The following is a 15179-nucleotide window of genomic DNA, read 5'->3' on the forward strand; positions in this document are numbered from 1 at the left end:
GACTCCATGACCAATAGCAGTTTGCAAAATCTGTTGAAATCCAAGAGGTATCTCTTGAAAGAATCCAGCTGCTTGAGACTCGCCGAGTTCAAAGGACCTGATCTAAAATTGTACTCCTTGCAGGACTGTCACATAGTCCTTTTCTAAAGGCAATGGCAGTCCCAGCACACGTATGTGCCAGTCTGAGACCACGGCTCCCACCTCAGCAGGGGGGGAAGACTCAAGGAGTGATGCGGTTAGTGCCTGGGGAGCTGAGCTGCCGGGATTCTCCGAGGTCTCCGGGAAAGCCTGCTCTGGGCCACGGGCTTGTGCACCCCAAGATAAAGCCTGCTCACTCCCCGCTGCCCGGAGCCATCCCAGTCTGAATGGGACGTGGGGCTGGGGCTGACATCCCTCCTCACCACCCGGCAGCAGCCCCGGGCTTGTTTAGAGCTGGCCATGGGAGTTATTTCAGTCACAAGTCAGGCTATGAATAGAGTCCAAGATTTCCACACGCAAGCCAGACCGTGGATTAAAAATACTTAAAGATGCTGTAGGAGCCGACGCAGCAGCACCCGAGAACCTTTAGCACCGAAATCACCCACCGCCGAAACGGGGCTCCCCGGGACCGAGGGGGCGCGGGGAGGAAGGGGATAACAGGGATAACCGGCTGGGGGGAGCGCTGTCCCTTGCCTTGCCGTGCCGTGCCGCGGCGGTGACGGGCGCAGCGCGCTTCCGCGCCCGCCGCCGCAGCCCTGCCCCCGCCGCCTGCGCGGCCGGCCCGGCCCGGCGGAGAGGCGGGGGGATTTCCAAGCGCCGGCGGCCTCGCCGCTTCCTCTCGTTGTTTTGCTTTCGGTCTGCCCCGCTCTCCGCCCGGGCGGAGGCAGTTAACTTTTAGTTTTGCTCCCGCGATTGCTCAGCGCCTGTTTTCATTTCCATTTCGCGTCCCCTGGCAACGGCGGTAACCTTGAGGAATTATATAAGGGCCGCGAAAACGGGCCGGCAAGGTAATTTTTAATTGGTTTATGTGTTTCTTTTTTGTGTTTGATTTTTCATCTCGTCCCTGTTCTTGTTCCGGTTCGCATCGCCGCTGTTTTCGCGTGCGGGGCTCCCGGGCAGATGCGCATCGGTTTAAAAACAAAAGGTCGGGCTGCAGCGCCTGCGGCCGAGTCGGGTTCCGCCGCTGCCTGTGGGAAGGGGCGGCGGGGAGCAGATAGCGGGGAGCAGGAGGGCGGCCGGTTTCGGCGCAGATGGAGCGGAGTCCCCGCCATCCCCGGGTCGGGAGCTCCGGCCGCAGACAAAGGCGGGGGCGCTGGATCTGGAGGGCCAGGGCGCGGCGCGGGCCGGGCCGGGGACCCCGGCACTTGTTGCGGGCGCGGTGGCTGCCGGTCTCCCCGGTAAGGAGCAGGGGGAGCAGCGGCGGCGCGGCGGGGCTGCGGGCGGGGGTCGTGCTGTGAGGGGGGGGGGGGGGTCGCTGCCCCCGCGGGTGCTCGGGGCCGGTGGGGGGGCGGTGCCTCGGCGAGCCCTTCCCCGTCCCGCGGACGGCCCGTTACACAAGAGGCGGGCGGGGCCTCCGCTTCTCCCCGTCCCGTCTCTAGCGGGTTAGGGCCCCCGATGGCTGCTGAAGTGCCCGGAGGCGGCGGGGGGGCTGCCCCGGTGAGCGGACGGCAGCGGAGGGAGGTTGGCACAAGATGGAGCGGGGCCTGAGGAGCGGTCGGGCCGCCGCGGGTGGGCTGTGTGGGAGCGGCGGAAGGAGGAAGTCCTGCGGAACGCTGCACAGGGCAGGCTGATGGGCGGTGGTGCTTCCTCGCTCCTGTGCAGCAGGCCTTTCCGCCTCTGCGTCTGCATCGGAAAGTAAACACGCCTTTAGAAAGCGAGCGTTGCTGTCCGCCGCCCCGTGTGGTCGCGGTGACTCCAGCCTTTGCAAGTGCCTCCTTCAGAGCCTTGAGCCAGGCTCTTCATTCTGCTTTCTGCAGGAATAGCCTCTTTTTTTTTGTGGGTACAGGCTCCTTGCGTGGCTGTCCTACTCCACGCCAGCAGCCGGAGGGCCCAACCCTGGACTTCTTTCCCCGGAGGACGTTCATGAACAGGGGTTTCGTTGTGTGTACTACGGAGGGTCAAATTCCAAGCATCTCGCAACGCATCTCACAATGTCTGGGGGGCAAAGCTGCGAGTGCTTGAAGGATTTGATTCCTCGGCTCAGGTTCCCAGAGATACGGGTCTTTAATTGCGATTTAGATTAGTGTGAGCACCAGACTGCAGAGTGTTTGAAGCTTATTTGTTATTTAGACACAGAGCTCAGATAAAGGAATTTCAGTATGCAGAACTTTGCTCCCGGTTACTGTATGGTTATAATTTATAGCCCAGCTCACCATGCTAAGATCTTGCAGACGGTTGAACGTAGGAGCAGTTGTAAACTACAGCCTGCTTTTCTGGAGATGAAATACAGCATGTTTAAGTTGATAGTTACTGACGTCTGAATGGTTTGCAGATAGTAACCTTTGCAGAATGCCTGAGTTAGCACCACAAAAAGAGAGTTGAGTGGAGCAGCAACATTTAAATTCACCCTAATATGGAAACAAAAATGACAAAATTATAAAAGCAGCAGAACTGATCTGCAAGGCAGATGGCTCCTGTTTGAATCTCAGTCTTTCCGTGCCACCAGCCCCTTTGGCGATATTAGTGTCCTTCTCTAGCCCCTGTTGATAATGTCCCATAGGGGACTTCCTACACCTGCTCCTTGCATGCAGCGGCTCCTTTTCACTTGTAAATGGTGGTGGGAGGTCTGAGTAACTCCTTTGACATGGTATCACTTTGTTGCGGTCATATGCCACACTGAAGTTCTTCAGCTGGGTGCAGGCATGGGGAGGTGTCAATCTACTGACCCTGGTGTTACCCCTCTGAGGTTGGGAGTCCCAGCTGTCAGCAGAGGTGGGTAGAGGTTAGCCTTTAGATTTGACACATATCTTTGCAGTGCCACCTGGTTACTTGCTTACTACAAAGTGACAGATTTCAGAAGATGTCAAGTCAGCCTCTTGAGCTGTTCATCACAGACCATGTTACATGGAAAAGGGTAGCCAAGAGGTATGAGAGATAACATACATGCTGTTAGGAAGGGGGGTTAAAGACTGTAGTCTCTGATGAGTGGAGGTCTTTTATGTACGGGACCAGGTGGAGTTAGGAAGGGACAGAGTCTTAATGCACAGTTGAGAAAATGTTGCAGAAAAAAAGGAGCTAAGATTCAAGAGGAGATGGAAATATTTTTTGAATAGGAAGAGGGAAGAGTACACATTAGAACAGGCTTTACATAATTTTTTTTTTCATTAAGCATTAAAGCATCACACAGCCAGGATATGTACACCTTAAATTAAAACATATATTTATATATACTATGTATATATTATTACAAGTTTAAAAACCAAATAGTAGAGAAAAGCTGACAGGTGAAGAACGTAAAGTTTGCCGTGACACATTCTCTCTCAATAAATGGTGTTCAACATGTTTAACTTGTGTTAAACATCACCATGATGTAATACATGGAGTATTAGAAATTTTGCAGAAGCTCAGATATTGTAGAAACAGACTACAGATGACAGAGAGAGGACAGAGTGGCTTGCACTTGCATGGAGTGAGGTACTTTTTGTTCAAGAGGAAGTAACTGTTTAGGGAAGTAGCACAGGATCTCATAAATTAATGTTCAAGGCCTGTATAGGAGGAGCAGAGATTAGGGCCTATAGGACTGTTTGCCCAACCAAGATGCTGACAGCTATTGTCATACATTAAGGGGGAGTAGAGAAACTGAAAAAGTGGGAAATATGATGGTAAAGGGAGGCTTCCCATGGTAGGTGACCCTACCTAGATTATGTCATGCTCCAACATGGAATTTCCCAAGGTACTAACTTTTTAGATGCCATAAAAACTTAGTTCCTAGGTGTAGCTTGTAAGCTGCTACTTTGTGGGTAGCAACTCCAGACAAGGTCCTGGCCAGCAAGAATTAAGTTCAGAATTTTACATTAGAAATGCCAGCCAGCTATGGTGTGACAGTGATCATAATGTGCTTAGACTCGGTGTTGCTTTGGGGGCAAGGGTGGTTGTGGCAGCATTTAATTTTCTGAAGTAAATGTTCATAAAGTGAACTAAAAAAAAGAAATAAAACGGGGAGAGGCAGCCAAAAGTGTAAAGGACTTGCAGGTGGCATGTAATTCTTCAAAATTGTAGTAAAACTTCACAGCAATTGCATGGCATCTGTCAGAAATACCAAAAAAGCTGAGCAGGCTGACAAGCAAAATAAAGGAGTTCAGTAGAAGTAAAAAGACATCTTTCAGAAGTTTAAGCTCCAAATGGGAAAGGTGGAAAAGAACATGAAATCTGTGTTAGATGCAATGAGGTAGGCCAAAAAGAGTCTTGGAACAAGTTGCTAAAGGAATGAAAACAATTAGTAAATACTCTTTGAAATGCATCAAAAGCAGGAAGCCTGCTGATATGTGATCCATGCGTACGTGGAGTGCCCAAGGAAGATAAAGTCTTAGCAGAGGAGAGAAACAAATTTTTGGCCATTGCTTCACTGAGGAAGAGTTAAAGGAGATTCCTTTGCAGGAGGCTTTTTCCTGTAAAGGGTGAGCCTTCTGGAGCATTTCTCTGGGACTGAAGTGTCTGTAAGAGAGGGCATCAGAACGAACCATTCAGAAGGATGAAGTAGATGGCAGGTGTTACTTGTTGAACAGTTTTGAAGGAACTTAAAATGCAAAATTGCCGATACTTTGCCTGTTGTGTGTAACTTGTTGCGTAGGCTTGTCTTGGTGCTCTGGGAACCTTGAAAGTGACGAATGAGCTGTCAGGCTTTCAAGGTTCCCAGAGAGGCTGAGAACTCCAGGGTGGTCATTTTTGTTTGCTTGTTTGTTTGCCAGGGATTAGTAAATGGGATTAGTGAATACAGGTATAAACATAATGCATTGACGTAGACTAGACCTGACTTTTGTTGGGTGTGTTGGGTGTCTTCTGGAGTTCTCTAAAGGCATTGCTGAGCTGTTGTTGGGGTCTGTTTGATACAGTCCTTCTTAGAGCAGGGCCAGTTTCAAAGCGGGATCAGATTGGTCTGGGTGGTATGGTTATGGTCAGTTTGCTCAATGCTAGTTGCCCCCTCCAAAGTCTGCCCAGGGTCTGTGCCTTCAATGGATGGAGGAAGGGTCAGGTGGTTATGTGACACGTTTGTGTTGGTTGTATTAACTCATTAGGAGAATAAAAATCCTGAAAGTGGAACCACAAAGACTGCGGAAGGATCTCATATTGAAAGTCCAGATGTGAGTTTACAGGTGAAATTCAGCACGTCAATGTAAGTGTAACACGCACGGAAGGGAATGCAGATCTTCACTTTCTGTACATAAGGGCTTTTTACTCAGGAAGAGATCATACTACACAGATAATCCACAGATAAGGTCTGTGCTCAGGAGTGGCTGAGAAGGGAGAGGGCAGGCTAGGAGTTATTACGAAAGAGTGAAAAAAACAAATAGAAAACACTGTCATACCACTATAAATCCATGTTGCTCCCCTCTCTTGAATAGGGTTGACAATTTTTGTTCCCCATTATAAACAGGTTGTAATGAAATTTGATGAGCTACAGAGAAGGACATCAAAGATGATCAAGGATAAGAAAGAGCTTTTGTAAAAGAGTAAGTAGCTTGGAAAAGAAATGCCTGAAGAGAATGTGGGGATGTTCTTTAAAATCACTAGTGTCATGAAGAAAGTGAATAGGTTATAGAACAGATAAGATAAACACGGCCCAAGTAAAACAATTGGGAGGCAGCTTCAAAAAACAGGAGGTGTTTGTCCTGCAATATATAAATTGCAGTGTTCATGGGCACTGCCTGTGTGTTGGGAGTTTATGTGGGTTCACGAATGATTAGGCGGTCTGTGGGAGAAAAACTTGCTGTGCAGCTTAGCAGTCAGAACAGTTCAGTATCAAGTTTTGGGCACTGACTGCTCACAAAGAATTACTGCAGATGCTGATTAAGAATTATTGCTAAAAACTGCAAACAAACCTCCACTGAGAAGCGTAGGCCGCGGTCCGTTTGCAGATAACATTGAGAAATTGGACTGGGAATTGCCCTGTGTTATGTGAATCTTGTGGCATAAGATCTTACGAAACTTGCAGCAAAAAAAACGTTTCTATGACGATCCTGTTTAATCTGTGCTTGTTATCCTTGGACTTATTAACCTGACACAATTTACGGTCAGGTTAAGTGTATCCTGTATGCATGGGAGTGCATGGGAGTGGTACCCCAGCAAGATTTCTCTGATATTTGCAGGATTAGAACCTCTATTTATATTTTGTGGATCTTACATTGAAAGTCACGGTCCATTTGTAGGTAAAGAAATAAAACTAATCACATGTAACTCTTACTTATCTCTGCGACTAGTTTGTAAAGATTGCCCTTTTGAAATTCTATTCTTCAAAGGCCTACCATGACTGTGATATTGAGGGCATAAACCATAAGGTAGTGTTTACAGAAATTTTATTGTAGCTTATGGTGCTATAAACTGTGATTAGTGTAAAACATTTTCTGATTTGTCCTTTCAAATCACAAGTGCAAAAGCAAACCAAGAAATAAGCCAAATGGTACAGTGAATGAGAGGAAGAGGTTTATTAAGTTGCATATTCCTCATGTATGAATAACATTATGGAAAAAATCATTCAGTGTCATTAAATAATCCCCCCCCCCCCCTTTTTTTTTAGAAATTTTGTTGGGACTATATGAAGGCTCTTCCTTGTATTTACTATGTGGGAACTCTTAAGATTGGAATAGATTAGTCAGTAAGAAAAACTGGAATTGGCAATTAACAGTTATTAACAGTGAAAGGGAATGCATGTTAACAGTTAAGAATTTAATGTCTGCATGTATGTGTATATATATGCACAAATGCATAGGTACATATATATAAAAATCAGATGTGTATAGCATAAATAAAATATTGTACAGCACACATTTATTATTGACAAAGGGTAAAACAGTTTTAAAACTTGCTCTTCCAATTAGCACTGGATAGGTTTTCAATTTCTTGGGAGTTGATTAAAAGATTACTGCTTTTTGAATAAGCTAGGGAGGAAAGAAAGAAGTGGTAAGCAGTAAAATAATGTTTGGTTTCTCAGTGTGTAATATACTGCAAGTCTGGCTTTGTGTGTATTGGAAATCTTCTGACCCCTTTGTTTACTTGGGGGCAGATTGCAAAAAATGTACAGCAGTTTTTAGGACAAGGCAGACGTTTTATCTTGTTGCAACTTGGACACAGGCGTCCAGGAGCAAATCCGGTGCATGTGGCGTGTTTCACCCAAGGTGCAGAACTAAATCCTAACTTCAGATTATTTTAACGTTCAGTTGCTGTTGCTGGTTGTTGGCTTTTGAGATGAGCTTGGAATAATAATAATGATTTCCATATTCTGTGCCCTTAAAGAGTAGAGCGTGTTCTGGTTTGGTAGTTTTTCAGCTAAGCTTTACAAGCTTGGTTTGTAGGTCCCAACAGATCTGATGTTAGGAATGGAGTTAAGGTGTGACAAAACAGGAAGTGTCAGTTTTAAACAGTGCATGTTGTCTAACCATTTTCCCTTTTGCTGTAAAATTATTTTAAGTACTTTTAAAGACTTACATGGTTAACATTGATATAGTACAGAAGAAAGGAAGGATTGTGTATAGGTTTTGTTTTAAAAAGTGTGAAGTGTGGTTAAGTTCTGCTTTTTGATGTGACTTGAAGAGCTTGGTGAGTGTACAGAAGACAAAGTATACTGTAATACTCCTATTGATACTGGACATTGCTTGACACAATTAATGTGCAGCATTACAGGCAACCCTGTATTCAAGAATTAAGGCAGCAGTAAGTTCTTTATGTGCATTTAATGCATGTATATAACATGCATTTGGTGCATGATGTGGGCTTTTGTGCGTTTGGTGAACTGACTGCTCTTCTAAGGGTTTTTGTTGAATCATGTAAATATACTTCATATGCAACTGAGAGTTGAATCCAGTGGAAAATACTGAACTACTGAATTTAATTGCATGTGGCATATAAATCTGTAAAATCAAAATCAGTCATTCCCCACCCCCAAATGCATTCCAGAATTGTGACAGCATCTTAAAAAGTTTACCTAAAATACAAATAATTGCACAGTAAGAAAAAAGGCAGGATAGGAGCGTCATGGTTTTAAATTACTCAAAGCTTTCCTGCAGGATCTGAAATCCCAGTAGCATTACATGAAAAAGATGAAAGCAAAACTTGAGGATAAAATTGAAACCAAATATAAACAAAAGTGAAACCGACTCCATTGGTTTTCATTTCCCAGTTGGCAAAAAAGAAAGAATAAACACAGAGCAAAGGCATATGAAAGCTGAACTTGAAAAATTATTTCAGTTTTATTATTTATTTCATCTGTCATTAAATTTGACTTCAGCATGACAACGTTCCTTTAGCAGACTACACAGGAGGAGCAGGGGTTGCTCTCTCCCTGGTTTATCGGGGTACCACTTTTCCTACCCAGTGGTCTGGGTGATGGCCCCGCAGTATGGGAAATGGCGTTTTCTTCAGTCATGGAAGTAACGTTTTGAAATGCTGAAGCAAGCGTGTACAGAAAGTACAATGGAGGTGATGACATCCAGTATGATGAAAGGGAGTCACTCAGCTGGTAGATGTGCTTGAATTTTATTCTTGTTGAGATTTGAGTTGTTACATAGTATCAGGTATAAAATAGGTGGTGGGTTTTTTCTTGTTCCTCACCTTTGGGATCTGGGTCAGCCACAGTAACTAAAAGATATTATTTGTTATCAGCTGTGCTGATGACATGAAATGACTGTGAATGATTTCACTCCATTTCCACAGGTCAGTTGACAGAAGGCCCTTTTTGACCTCGAGAACTAGCGGGTGAAATAGTCAGATGGCCAAACATTGGGTTGCTGTGGACTCTTGAATGAAAATCTTGGTTAAATTGTCAAAAGTTTGGGTGTTGAGGGGAGCCTTGGACAGTCGCTGCTCTGCTGGAGCTGTACTAGGGTGAAACGAAAGACTTAGGTTCCAGAGGGTTAATTCTCACACATTTGCATGCATTGCATTCGAGCATATGAAAACTAAAGTCTTTGAATGCCGAAACTGTTCTGGAGATTTGATATTGATGAGAGAAGCTGATGAAGACTAGTTTTGTTTAGTTTAATAATATTTATCCAGCCTAGATGAGGAATGAAGATGAGTTCAGTGGTCGCACTCTAGCTCAGTAGTGTTTTAGGAAACTTCCAAGATAGAAATAGCTGCTGCACATCAGAAATTGAGGTTGTCTCACTGCTGCTGGTCTGTGGTCAACACAGGATCTTAAAATGAAGAGCACATTCTGTAACTGATCCTATTAACTATTCATATCTCTATATGAAAATGAGTCAAGACGTTCCTGTATGTCATGTGGCAGCGGACAGAGTAGCATTTTTATAAAAAGGAGAATTACATCATACCATTTCAACGAGCGTCAGTATTAAGCATTTAATACTTGGTTCTCTTTAAGTGCAAGCCTTTCAAGTGTATGTACAAAAGGAAGACATTTTTCTCTTAAATCCTAGAGTGTAAAACAATGTCTCTGAAATAACTAATTCAATTTAAATTTTGTGTTCAACACATCTGCTTCTTTCATGGTGCTATTTTTGTAACTGTAAATAAGTGCATGTGCCAGACATGTTTCCAGCTCACAGTGTGGATGATTCAGAGGATCCCAGCCCCCACGTCTGTGCCTGCTGTGGTCTGTAAAGAAAGCATCTAAGTAAGCAGGAGAGTGTTTTTTACAAATTTGAAGTAGCGTATACTTTTCTTTACTATCTTCTCTTGGAAGTAAAGGAGAAATTGCTTCCTTGAGGGAGCTGGTTTTGGTGCTCACTGTGAGGTTAAGCGGAGGGTTTGTGTGTCTTGCTCTTGGTTCTGGGTGCTGCATGAATGATTAGAAATTCTGGTAGCAGAAGTGTAGGTGTGGGTTAGCTATTAACTTCAGTTTTAGAAACTGCCTTTGCCCAGACAATAAAATGAAAGCTTTAAGCAAATATTAAATTGTGCTTTAGTGTAGTGTGCAAATAGTTTTTGCTGTGTGTTGCAGAACAGTATGTTATACAAACAAAGGTAGCTGTGAGAAACAAGACCAATCCGAGCAAGGTGGATTACATCAGGTGCAGGTCATGGCCGGGGAATGTGAAAACTCTCCCTTGAACACATTTCTCAGTGTTAGCTATCTGGAATAATTTTTCTGCCTCTCTGAGTGCCTCTGAAATGTCTTTGTCTTCTCTGCCATCCTGCCGTAGCCTCACAGGCCACCACTGTGGGAACATTGAGCTTAAGGACTTTTGTTTTACAATGGCTGCTTTTCTTACACATAGCACCCTATAAAGCATTGACCATCTCCTTAGGCAGAGGAATGCAAAACAGGACATAAAGTCTGCCCAGATCTTGCAGATACTTGCATATGTGATTTTCCACTGCTTTCGAAGGGACACATGTAAGAAACATGTGAGCTTATTAAAAGTTTTAGCGATGTCTCCTGTAAACCTAGACACAGAGCTTGTAAGAGTGTGTTAGTCAGAGACGTGGAGAGACTTTAAAAAATGTTTAAAATTAAATCAGTGTGATAAAAGAAGTGATTCTTGCTAATTGTTTTCACCAGGCTGGAAAATTCTATATGAATCAGGTGTCAAATGCTGACTTTTCCTGGCAGCTTTCAAGAACGCACAGGGTTTGGCTTCTGTGGATTCTGACTGACACAGCTAAGCAGTAGCAGCTATGATGTGTGGGGTATTCAGGAGTGGATTCATGTGTGAGCACTTAATTCCAGAATAAAATTGATTTATTGGGGGATAACTGCTCCCCAATGCAAGGAATTAGTTCTTCTCTGACAACCATGCCAGCAATTTGCTTGTTGTAAACAAGCCCTTCCCAGAGTTGTCTGAGTGAAATACAACTCTACTACTGAAAAGTCAACGCCTCTTTTCTAGACAGTTTTTTGGGAAAAAATAGTTAGACATGCCAGATAATGAAGACAAATCATGATCACTCATCAGATGTAACGCATATCTTAAGAAGTAAGTAAATCAGGTATTGGACTTTTTATTAATAATCAAGTTATGGCTGCTTTTGAGACTCTTGGAGGAGATGTCCAGGGGAGAGTTTTCTGTAATCACATGCTGTTGACTCTCACTTGCATAGACCCATTGTCATCCCAGTGCTACCAGAGTCTGGCATCTTCATCTTCACTCCAGGCAAGACCTGGGAAACAAACAAAGGAACCCCTCTGGAAACAAAGTATTCCTTTAAAGGTGAAGGTAAAAGCAATCATTATGTTCTGTTGTCAGCAGACTTGCAGACACTGGTGTGTGTGCAGATGATGGCACAGAATACTGCAAAGATGATTTTTAACAATTATTTGTTAGAAGCCTGGGCCAAGTTCCCAGCTGATGTAAGTCACTGTGATGCCAAAGAAGTGAATGGGCTCAGCCACAGACATTGTGTTGTTCAAGTGGCATGATAATGTTCAACATAGGAGCCAGTGGAAGGGAAATTTTATTGTAGATATTGAGAGGTTGAGCGTTGTTTTGCTATGGCTAAATCCAGAGCCAAAAAACAGCCTTCTAGTTCTGTTGTATTAAAATAAGATAGCTTTTCTTCAGTACACTTTTAGTCTGCAAATCCAAGGGCCACCTTTAATGATGCCTGAGATCACTGCAAAATAACAACTTATGTCTTTGCTGCTGAGAGAGAATAAGCTTTGCATGGAAACTAAAGGAAAGAGTCTTGTTTTGATGTGTAATGCCTGAATCCCAGCCAGGGCATGTTAACACCCTTTGGGTGGAACAGAAATGCTATGGGGCTGATGAAACAGACTCTATATAAAGTATGAGTTCCCACTGTACGTCTTCCTGGTCATGTTTATCATGCAGTCTGTAATGCCTCAAATAATAACCATTTGAGGTATTTGCTGCCTTTGTTTCTGTGTTTTTTCTTCTGCAGGCAATGTTGAGTTGGTTGATGGGTTTTGCCCTCTGTCCCTGGAAGAACTTTTCTTCCCTCTACCTTTGTGTATCTTTCTTGGGTACAGCAGCATGAGAGGAGGGCACGCTGAATGCCTGCTTCCTCATCCATCTGCCTTGCACTTCCCTACAGGCTGAGGTAGGGAAGTTGGGTAGTTGTTGCTAACTTGAATCCAGCAGTGTGGGTTCCCAGGTGTTTCACGACCACACAGCCATGCTCCTGTTGTAGCCCTGAAATGTGTGGTTTGGGAACCTGGGAAAGCAGGTGGAGTGTTGCTTGTTGATTGCCTGTGCAGGTTCTTCCCAATGGTCAGGCTGTGCCTTACACTGGTTTGCCCAGGACCTGTGACCTCCCTCCCTGCCTGCTCTCCAATACTTGGCTTTCCATCCTGTCTTGATGAAGTTTCCTCCTTCCTGCAGGCACCTGAGCAAATAAGATACCACCTTTCCTGCCCACAGTGAGTTATTTTTCTTGGTGATGGAGAGGAAGGATATAGCATGCACATGGCATCTTTGCAGCTGCCACCAGAGTGTTAGGAAAGAGCAGAAAAAATACTTCCATTGCGACAGTGTGGATCAAGCGTTATAGCCAGTGCAGGAGCTGGGTCTGTGGAGCAGTCAGCCATGGGGTACGCTCTAAGGGAGCACAGAGCAAGAGGTGATCAGTGATAAGCAAATCTGCCAGCAGAATGGTGATGTTTCCCCCATTCCTCCTAGTCCAACAGGGCATCACAGATATTCTTGTGGAACAAGAGGCACCATTTCATACAATTAAAAGGGTAGGTTTTGCTGTCTAACTGTCCATGAATCCAAAAAGTCTCTTACAGGGATCTGTGTGTTTTCTTGCTTCCTATCTGTTTTCCAAGCCAAGAGTCTCAGGATTTTATTTTGAACCCTTAACCCCTGCACCTCTGAGAATGGTGATACCCACTTTTCCTTGTTTACTAATCCAACTTTAATTACATGGTTTGCTGTTGGTTCCGAAAAAGATCTGGATATTTGCATAGTTTGGGGTTATCAGAAACAAGGCATGTTAGTTCTGCTTCCACAGCATCTGTGGTGAGATTCTCCTTCTCCTTGTGGCAGGAGGGAAGTGCAGTGGGCAGAGGTCTGCCTCCCCATGGACTGCAGGAGGGGGATTCCAGGCATCCTGAGTAAAGAGCAGTTCAATTGTCTGTGTTTCAGTGTCAACCTTGCATTTCCGAAGTACTTGTGAGAGGTGAGGCTAACAGATTTTCTTACCCAGGAAAAGTCTCTATCTCTCTGATGAGTTTGACTTCCAAGCAGGGCTTTACTCAGTGCATACAATTAAACCTTTGAAAGGGGCATCCACAGTGGCATAGCTGAAAAAAGTGATCCTGCATGGAAGATCCTGTATGAAGGCAGAATCTGAGCTGTGACCAAGTGGCAGAATTTTGCTGCAAGTAGTGTTCCTTAAAAAAAGATCGTATTTCCTTGTATCCTGGAACAGTCTTGGCACAGGGACAAACACAGAACTCAGTTCTCTGAATCCTAAAATTAGCGTATGGTCTCATTTCAGCATATCTATTTGGTCACACAGGGTGATAGATGCTTTTCTGAACTGCAGCAGTGTTAGCAAACAAAGGGAGTACTTAAAAGTTTATCAGCAAAGCACAAGTACTAGATAACTTTAAAAAAATAATGATTGTCAGTTCTATATTTGCAGAGAAAAGAGAAATAGATACCATGCAATGTTCTGCACATGTCCTCTGGGGAACAGATGTTTCTTCACAGCTCTGGGGTAAGACTGTGACCTACTTCACAAATGTCCCCTGAAGTATCTTGCCCACCTTACCTTCTCACAACCATTTAGAATATGTCCATGTACTGACAAATCTTTTCACTGGGTACTCTACGATGAGGAAAGAATTGTTTTTTCAGATTATTTTTTTTTTTTTACTTTCACATATTTTTTTTAACTATCCATAGGCACAGAGTAGCTGTGTTTTCAGGATAGCATTTGTGCCTTTTGGTTATCCCTGTCAGAGGGAGTGAAACTGAAGGGAAGAGAACATCTCATACTGCTCAGATATAATGCCTGCCATGCTGTTGCTTTCACTTTCTCTCTACAGCTGCCGTAATGCTAGTGAAGAGCTCTTCATTCTCAGAGGTTACACTTTCTGTATGGCACGAGAGTTACCTCCATCAGGGAGAAAAACAAGTCAGACTTACTAGAATGTTTTGCCAGAGAGCAGGGAGGACTACAAGCTCTTTACTGAACATTATGGAGTAGAAATATTTATATGTATGTATAGATGCAACCGTTACTTCTGTCTTTTTCTAATGTGTCTTTAAAGATTAATAACTCTTGAAAATAACCAATATTTTTCTAATATCTCTAAAAATAAATGAGTGGTGTGAGTTTCATTTTGAAGAGTCCCATAAAGAACCTTAGAAAGATACATCTTCCAAAGAAGTATAGAGCTGAAATTGAGTACAGTTTATTGAATCTAAAGGATGCTGTGGTGACAGCTACCTGCTCAATGCCCTTTGTGTGACTACTCCTAAAAATATTGCTGTATCTCTGTTTCCCTCTTTTTCACTGTTACAAGTCTTCTTTCAGCCATGTCTATGGAAGCTGGCTTCACCCATTACTGCCAGTGTAGAAAGCTCATTTTCAAGTGCAACGTGCAGTAGCAGGAGTGGTGTTACTGAGTGGCCTCCTCGTTGTCTGTGTGTTCCTAACTGGATTGTGCTGGCCATGGCTTCAGCAGATACTGTGCTGTCTGCCCTCCACAGCACTTCCTCCGAGTCACGTCTGCAGGGTTAGGACAGTTTATAGCTTGTCCAGGGGTAGCCTCCACTGTTTTTTTTTGGTATCAAGTTGCAAAAAAAAAGGCTGAACTGACAGCAGGGCTAGCACAAATAGTGCAGTAAATAAAACTTTGAAGCAGGTCAAAATAAGCCCCCTCCATAAACCGTGGCATCAGCTTATGGGCCATGTTTCTCGTATGGGGATTAGCTCCTTGCCGGCTCCCAGTGGCCTCCTCCTCCTGGCAAATGTTGTTGGGGTCTGTGTCTCACATGCTTGGTGCCTGTTTGGGAATTATTTTATTGATGTGTTAATGTCTGCTGATATATTAAGCTCCTACTACTGAAAAGGCAACCGCCCCTGCCTACAGCCCCCTTTAAGAAGGAGGTAGG

At 44.2% G+C, this 15179-nt stretch overlaps 1 protein-coding gene across 7 annotated transcripts in view; it reads left to right on the forward strand.

Annotated features, from left to right (window-relative positions):
• Positions 1 to 703: 703 nt before the first annotated feature.
• IRF2 (interferon regulatory factor 2) overlaps positions 704 to 15179 on the forward strand; it is a 42108-nt gene continuing 27632 nt past the window's right edge. For 3 of the 7 annotated variants that reach the window (XM_057420386.1, XM_057420388.1, XM_057420393.1), the window contains exon 1: positions 704 to 986. The gene's annotated coding sequence lies outside the window, so the exon portion shown is untranslated. Of the gene's footprint in view, positions 987 to 9348; positions 10164 to 15179 lie in introns of those variants that run through there. The other 4 variants (XM_057420390.1, XM_057420391.1, XM_057420392.1 and 1 more) reach the window with 2 other exon arrangements.

Source organism: Pezoporus wallicus, unplaced genomic scaffold (assembly GCF_028554395.1).
Source record: "Pezoporus wallicus isolate ANWC-B61680 ecotype Strahan unplaced genomic scaffold, APGP_CSIRO_Pwel_v1 contig_5552, whole genome shotgun sequence".
Lineage (NCBI taxonomy): Eukaryota > Metazoa > Chordata > Aves > Psittaciformes > Psittacidae > Pezoporus > Pezoporus wallicus.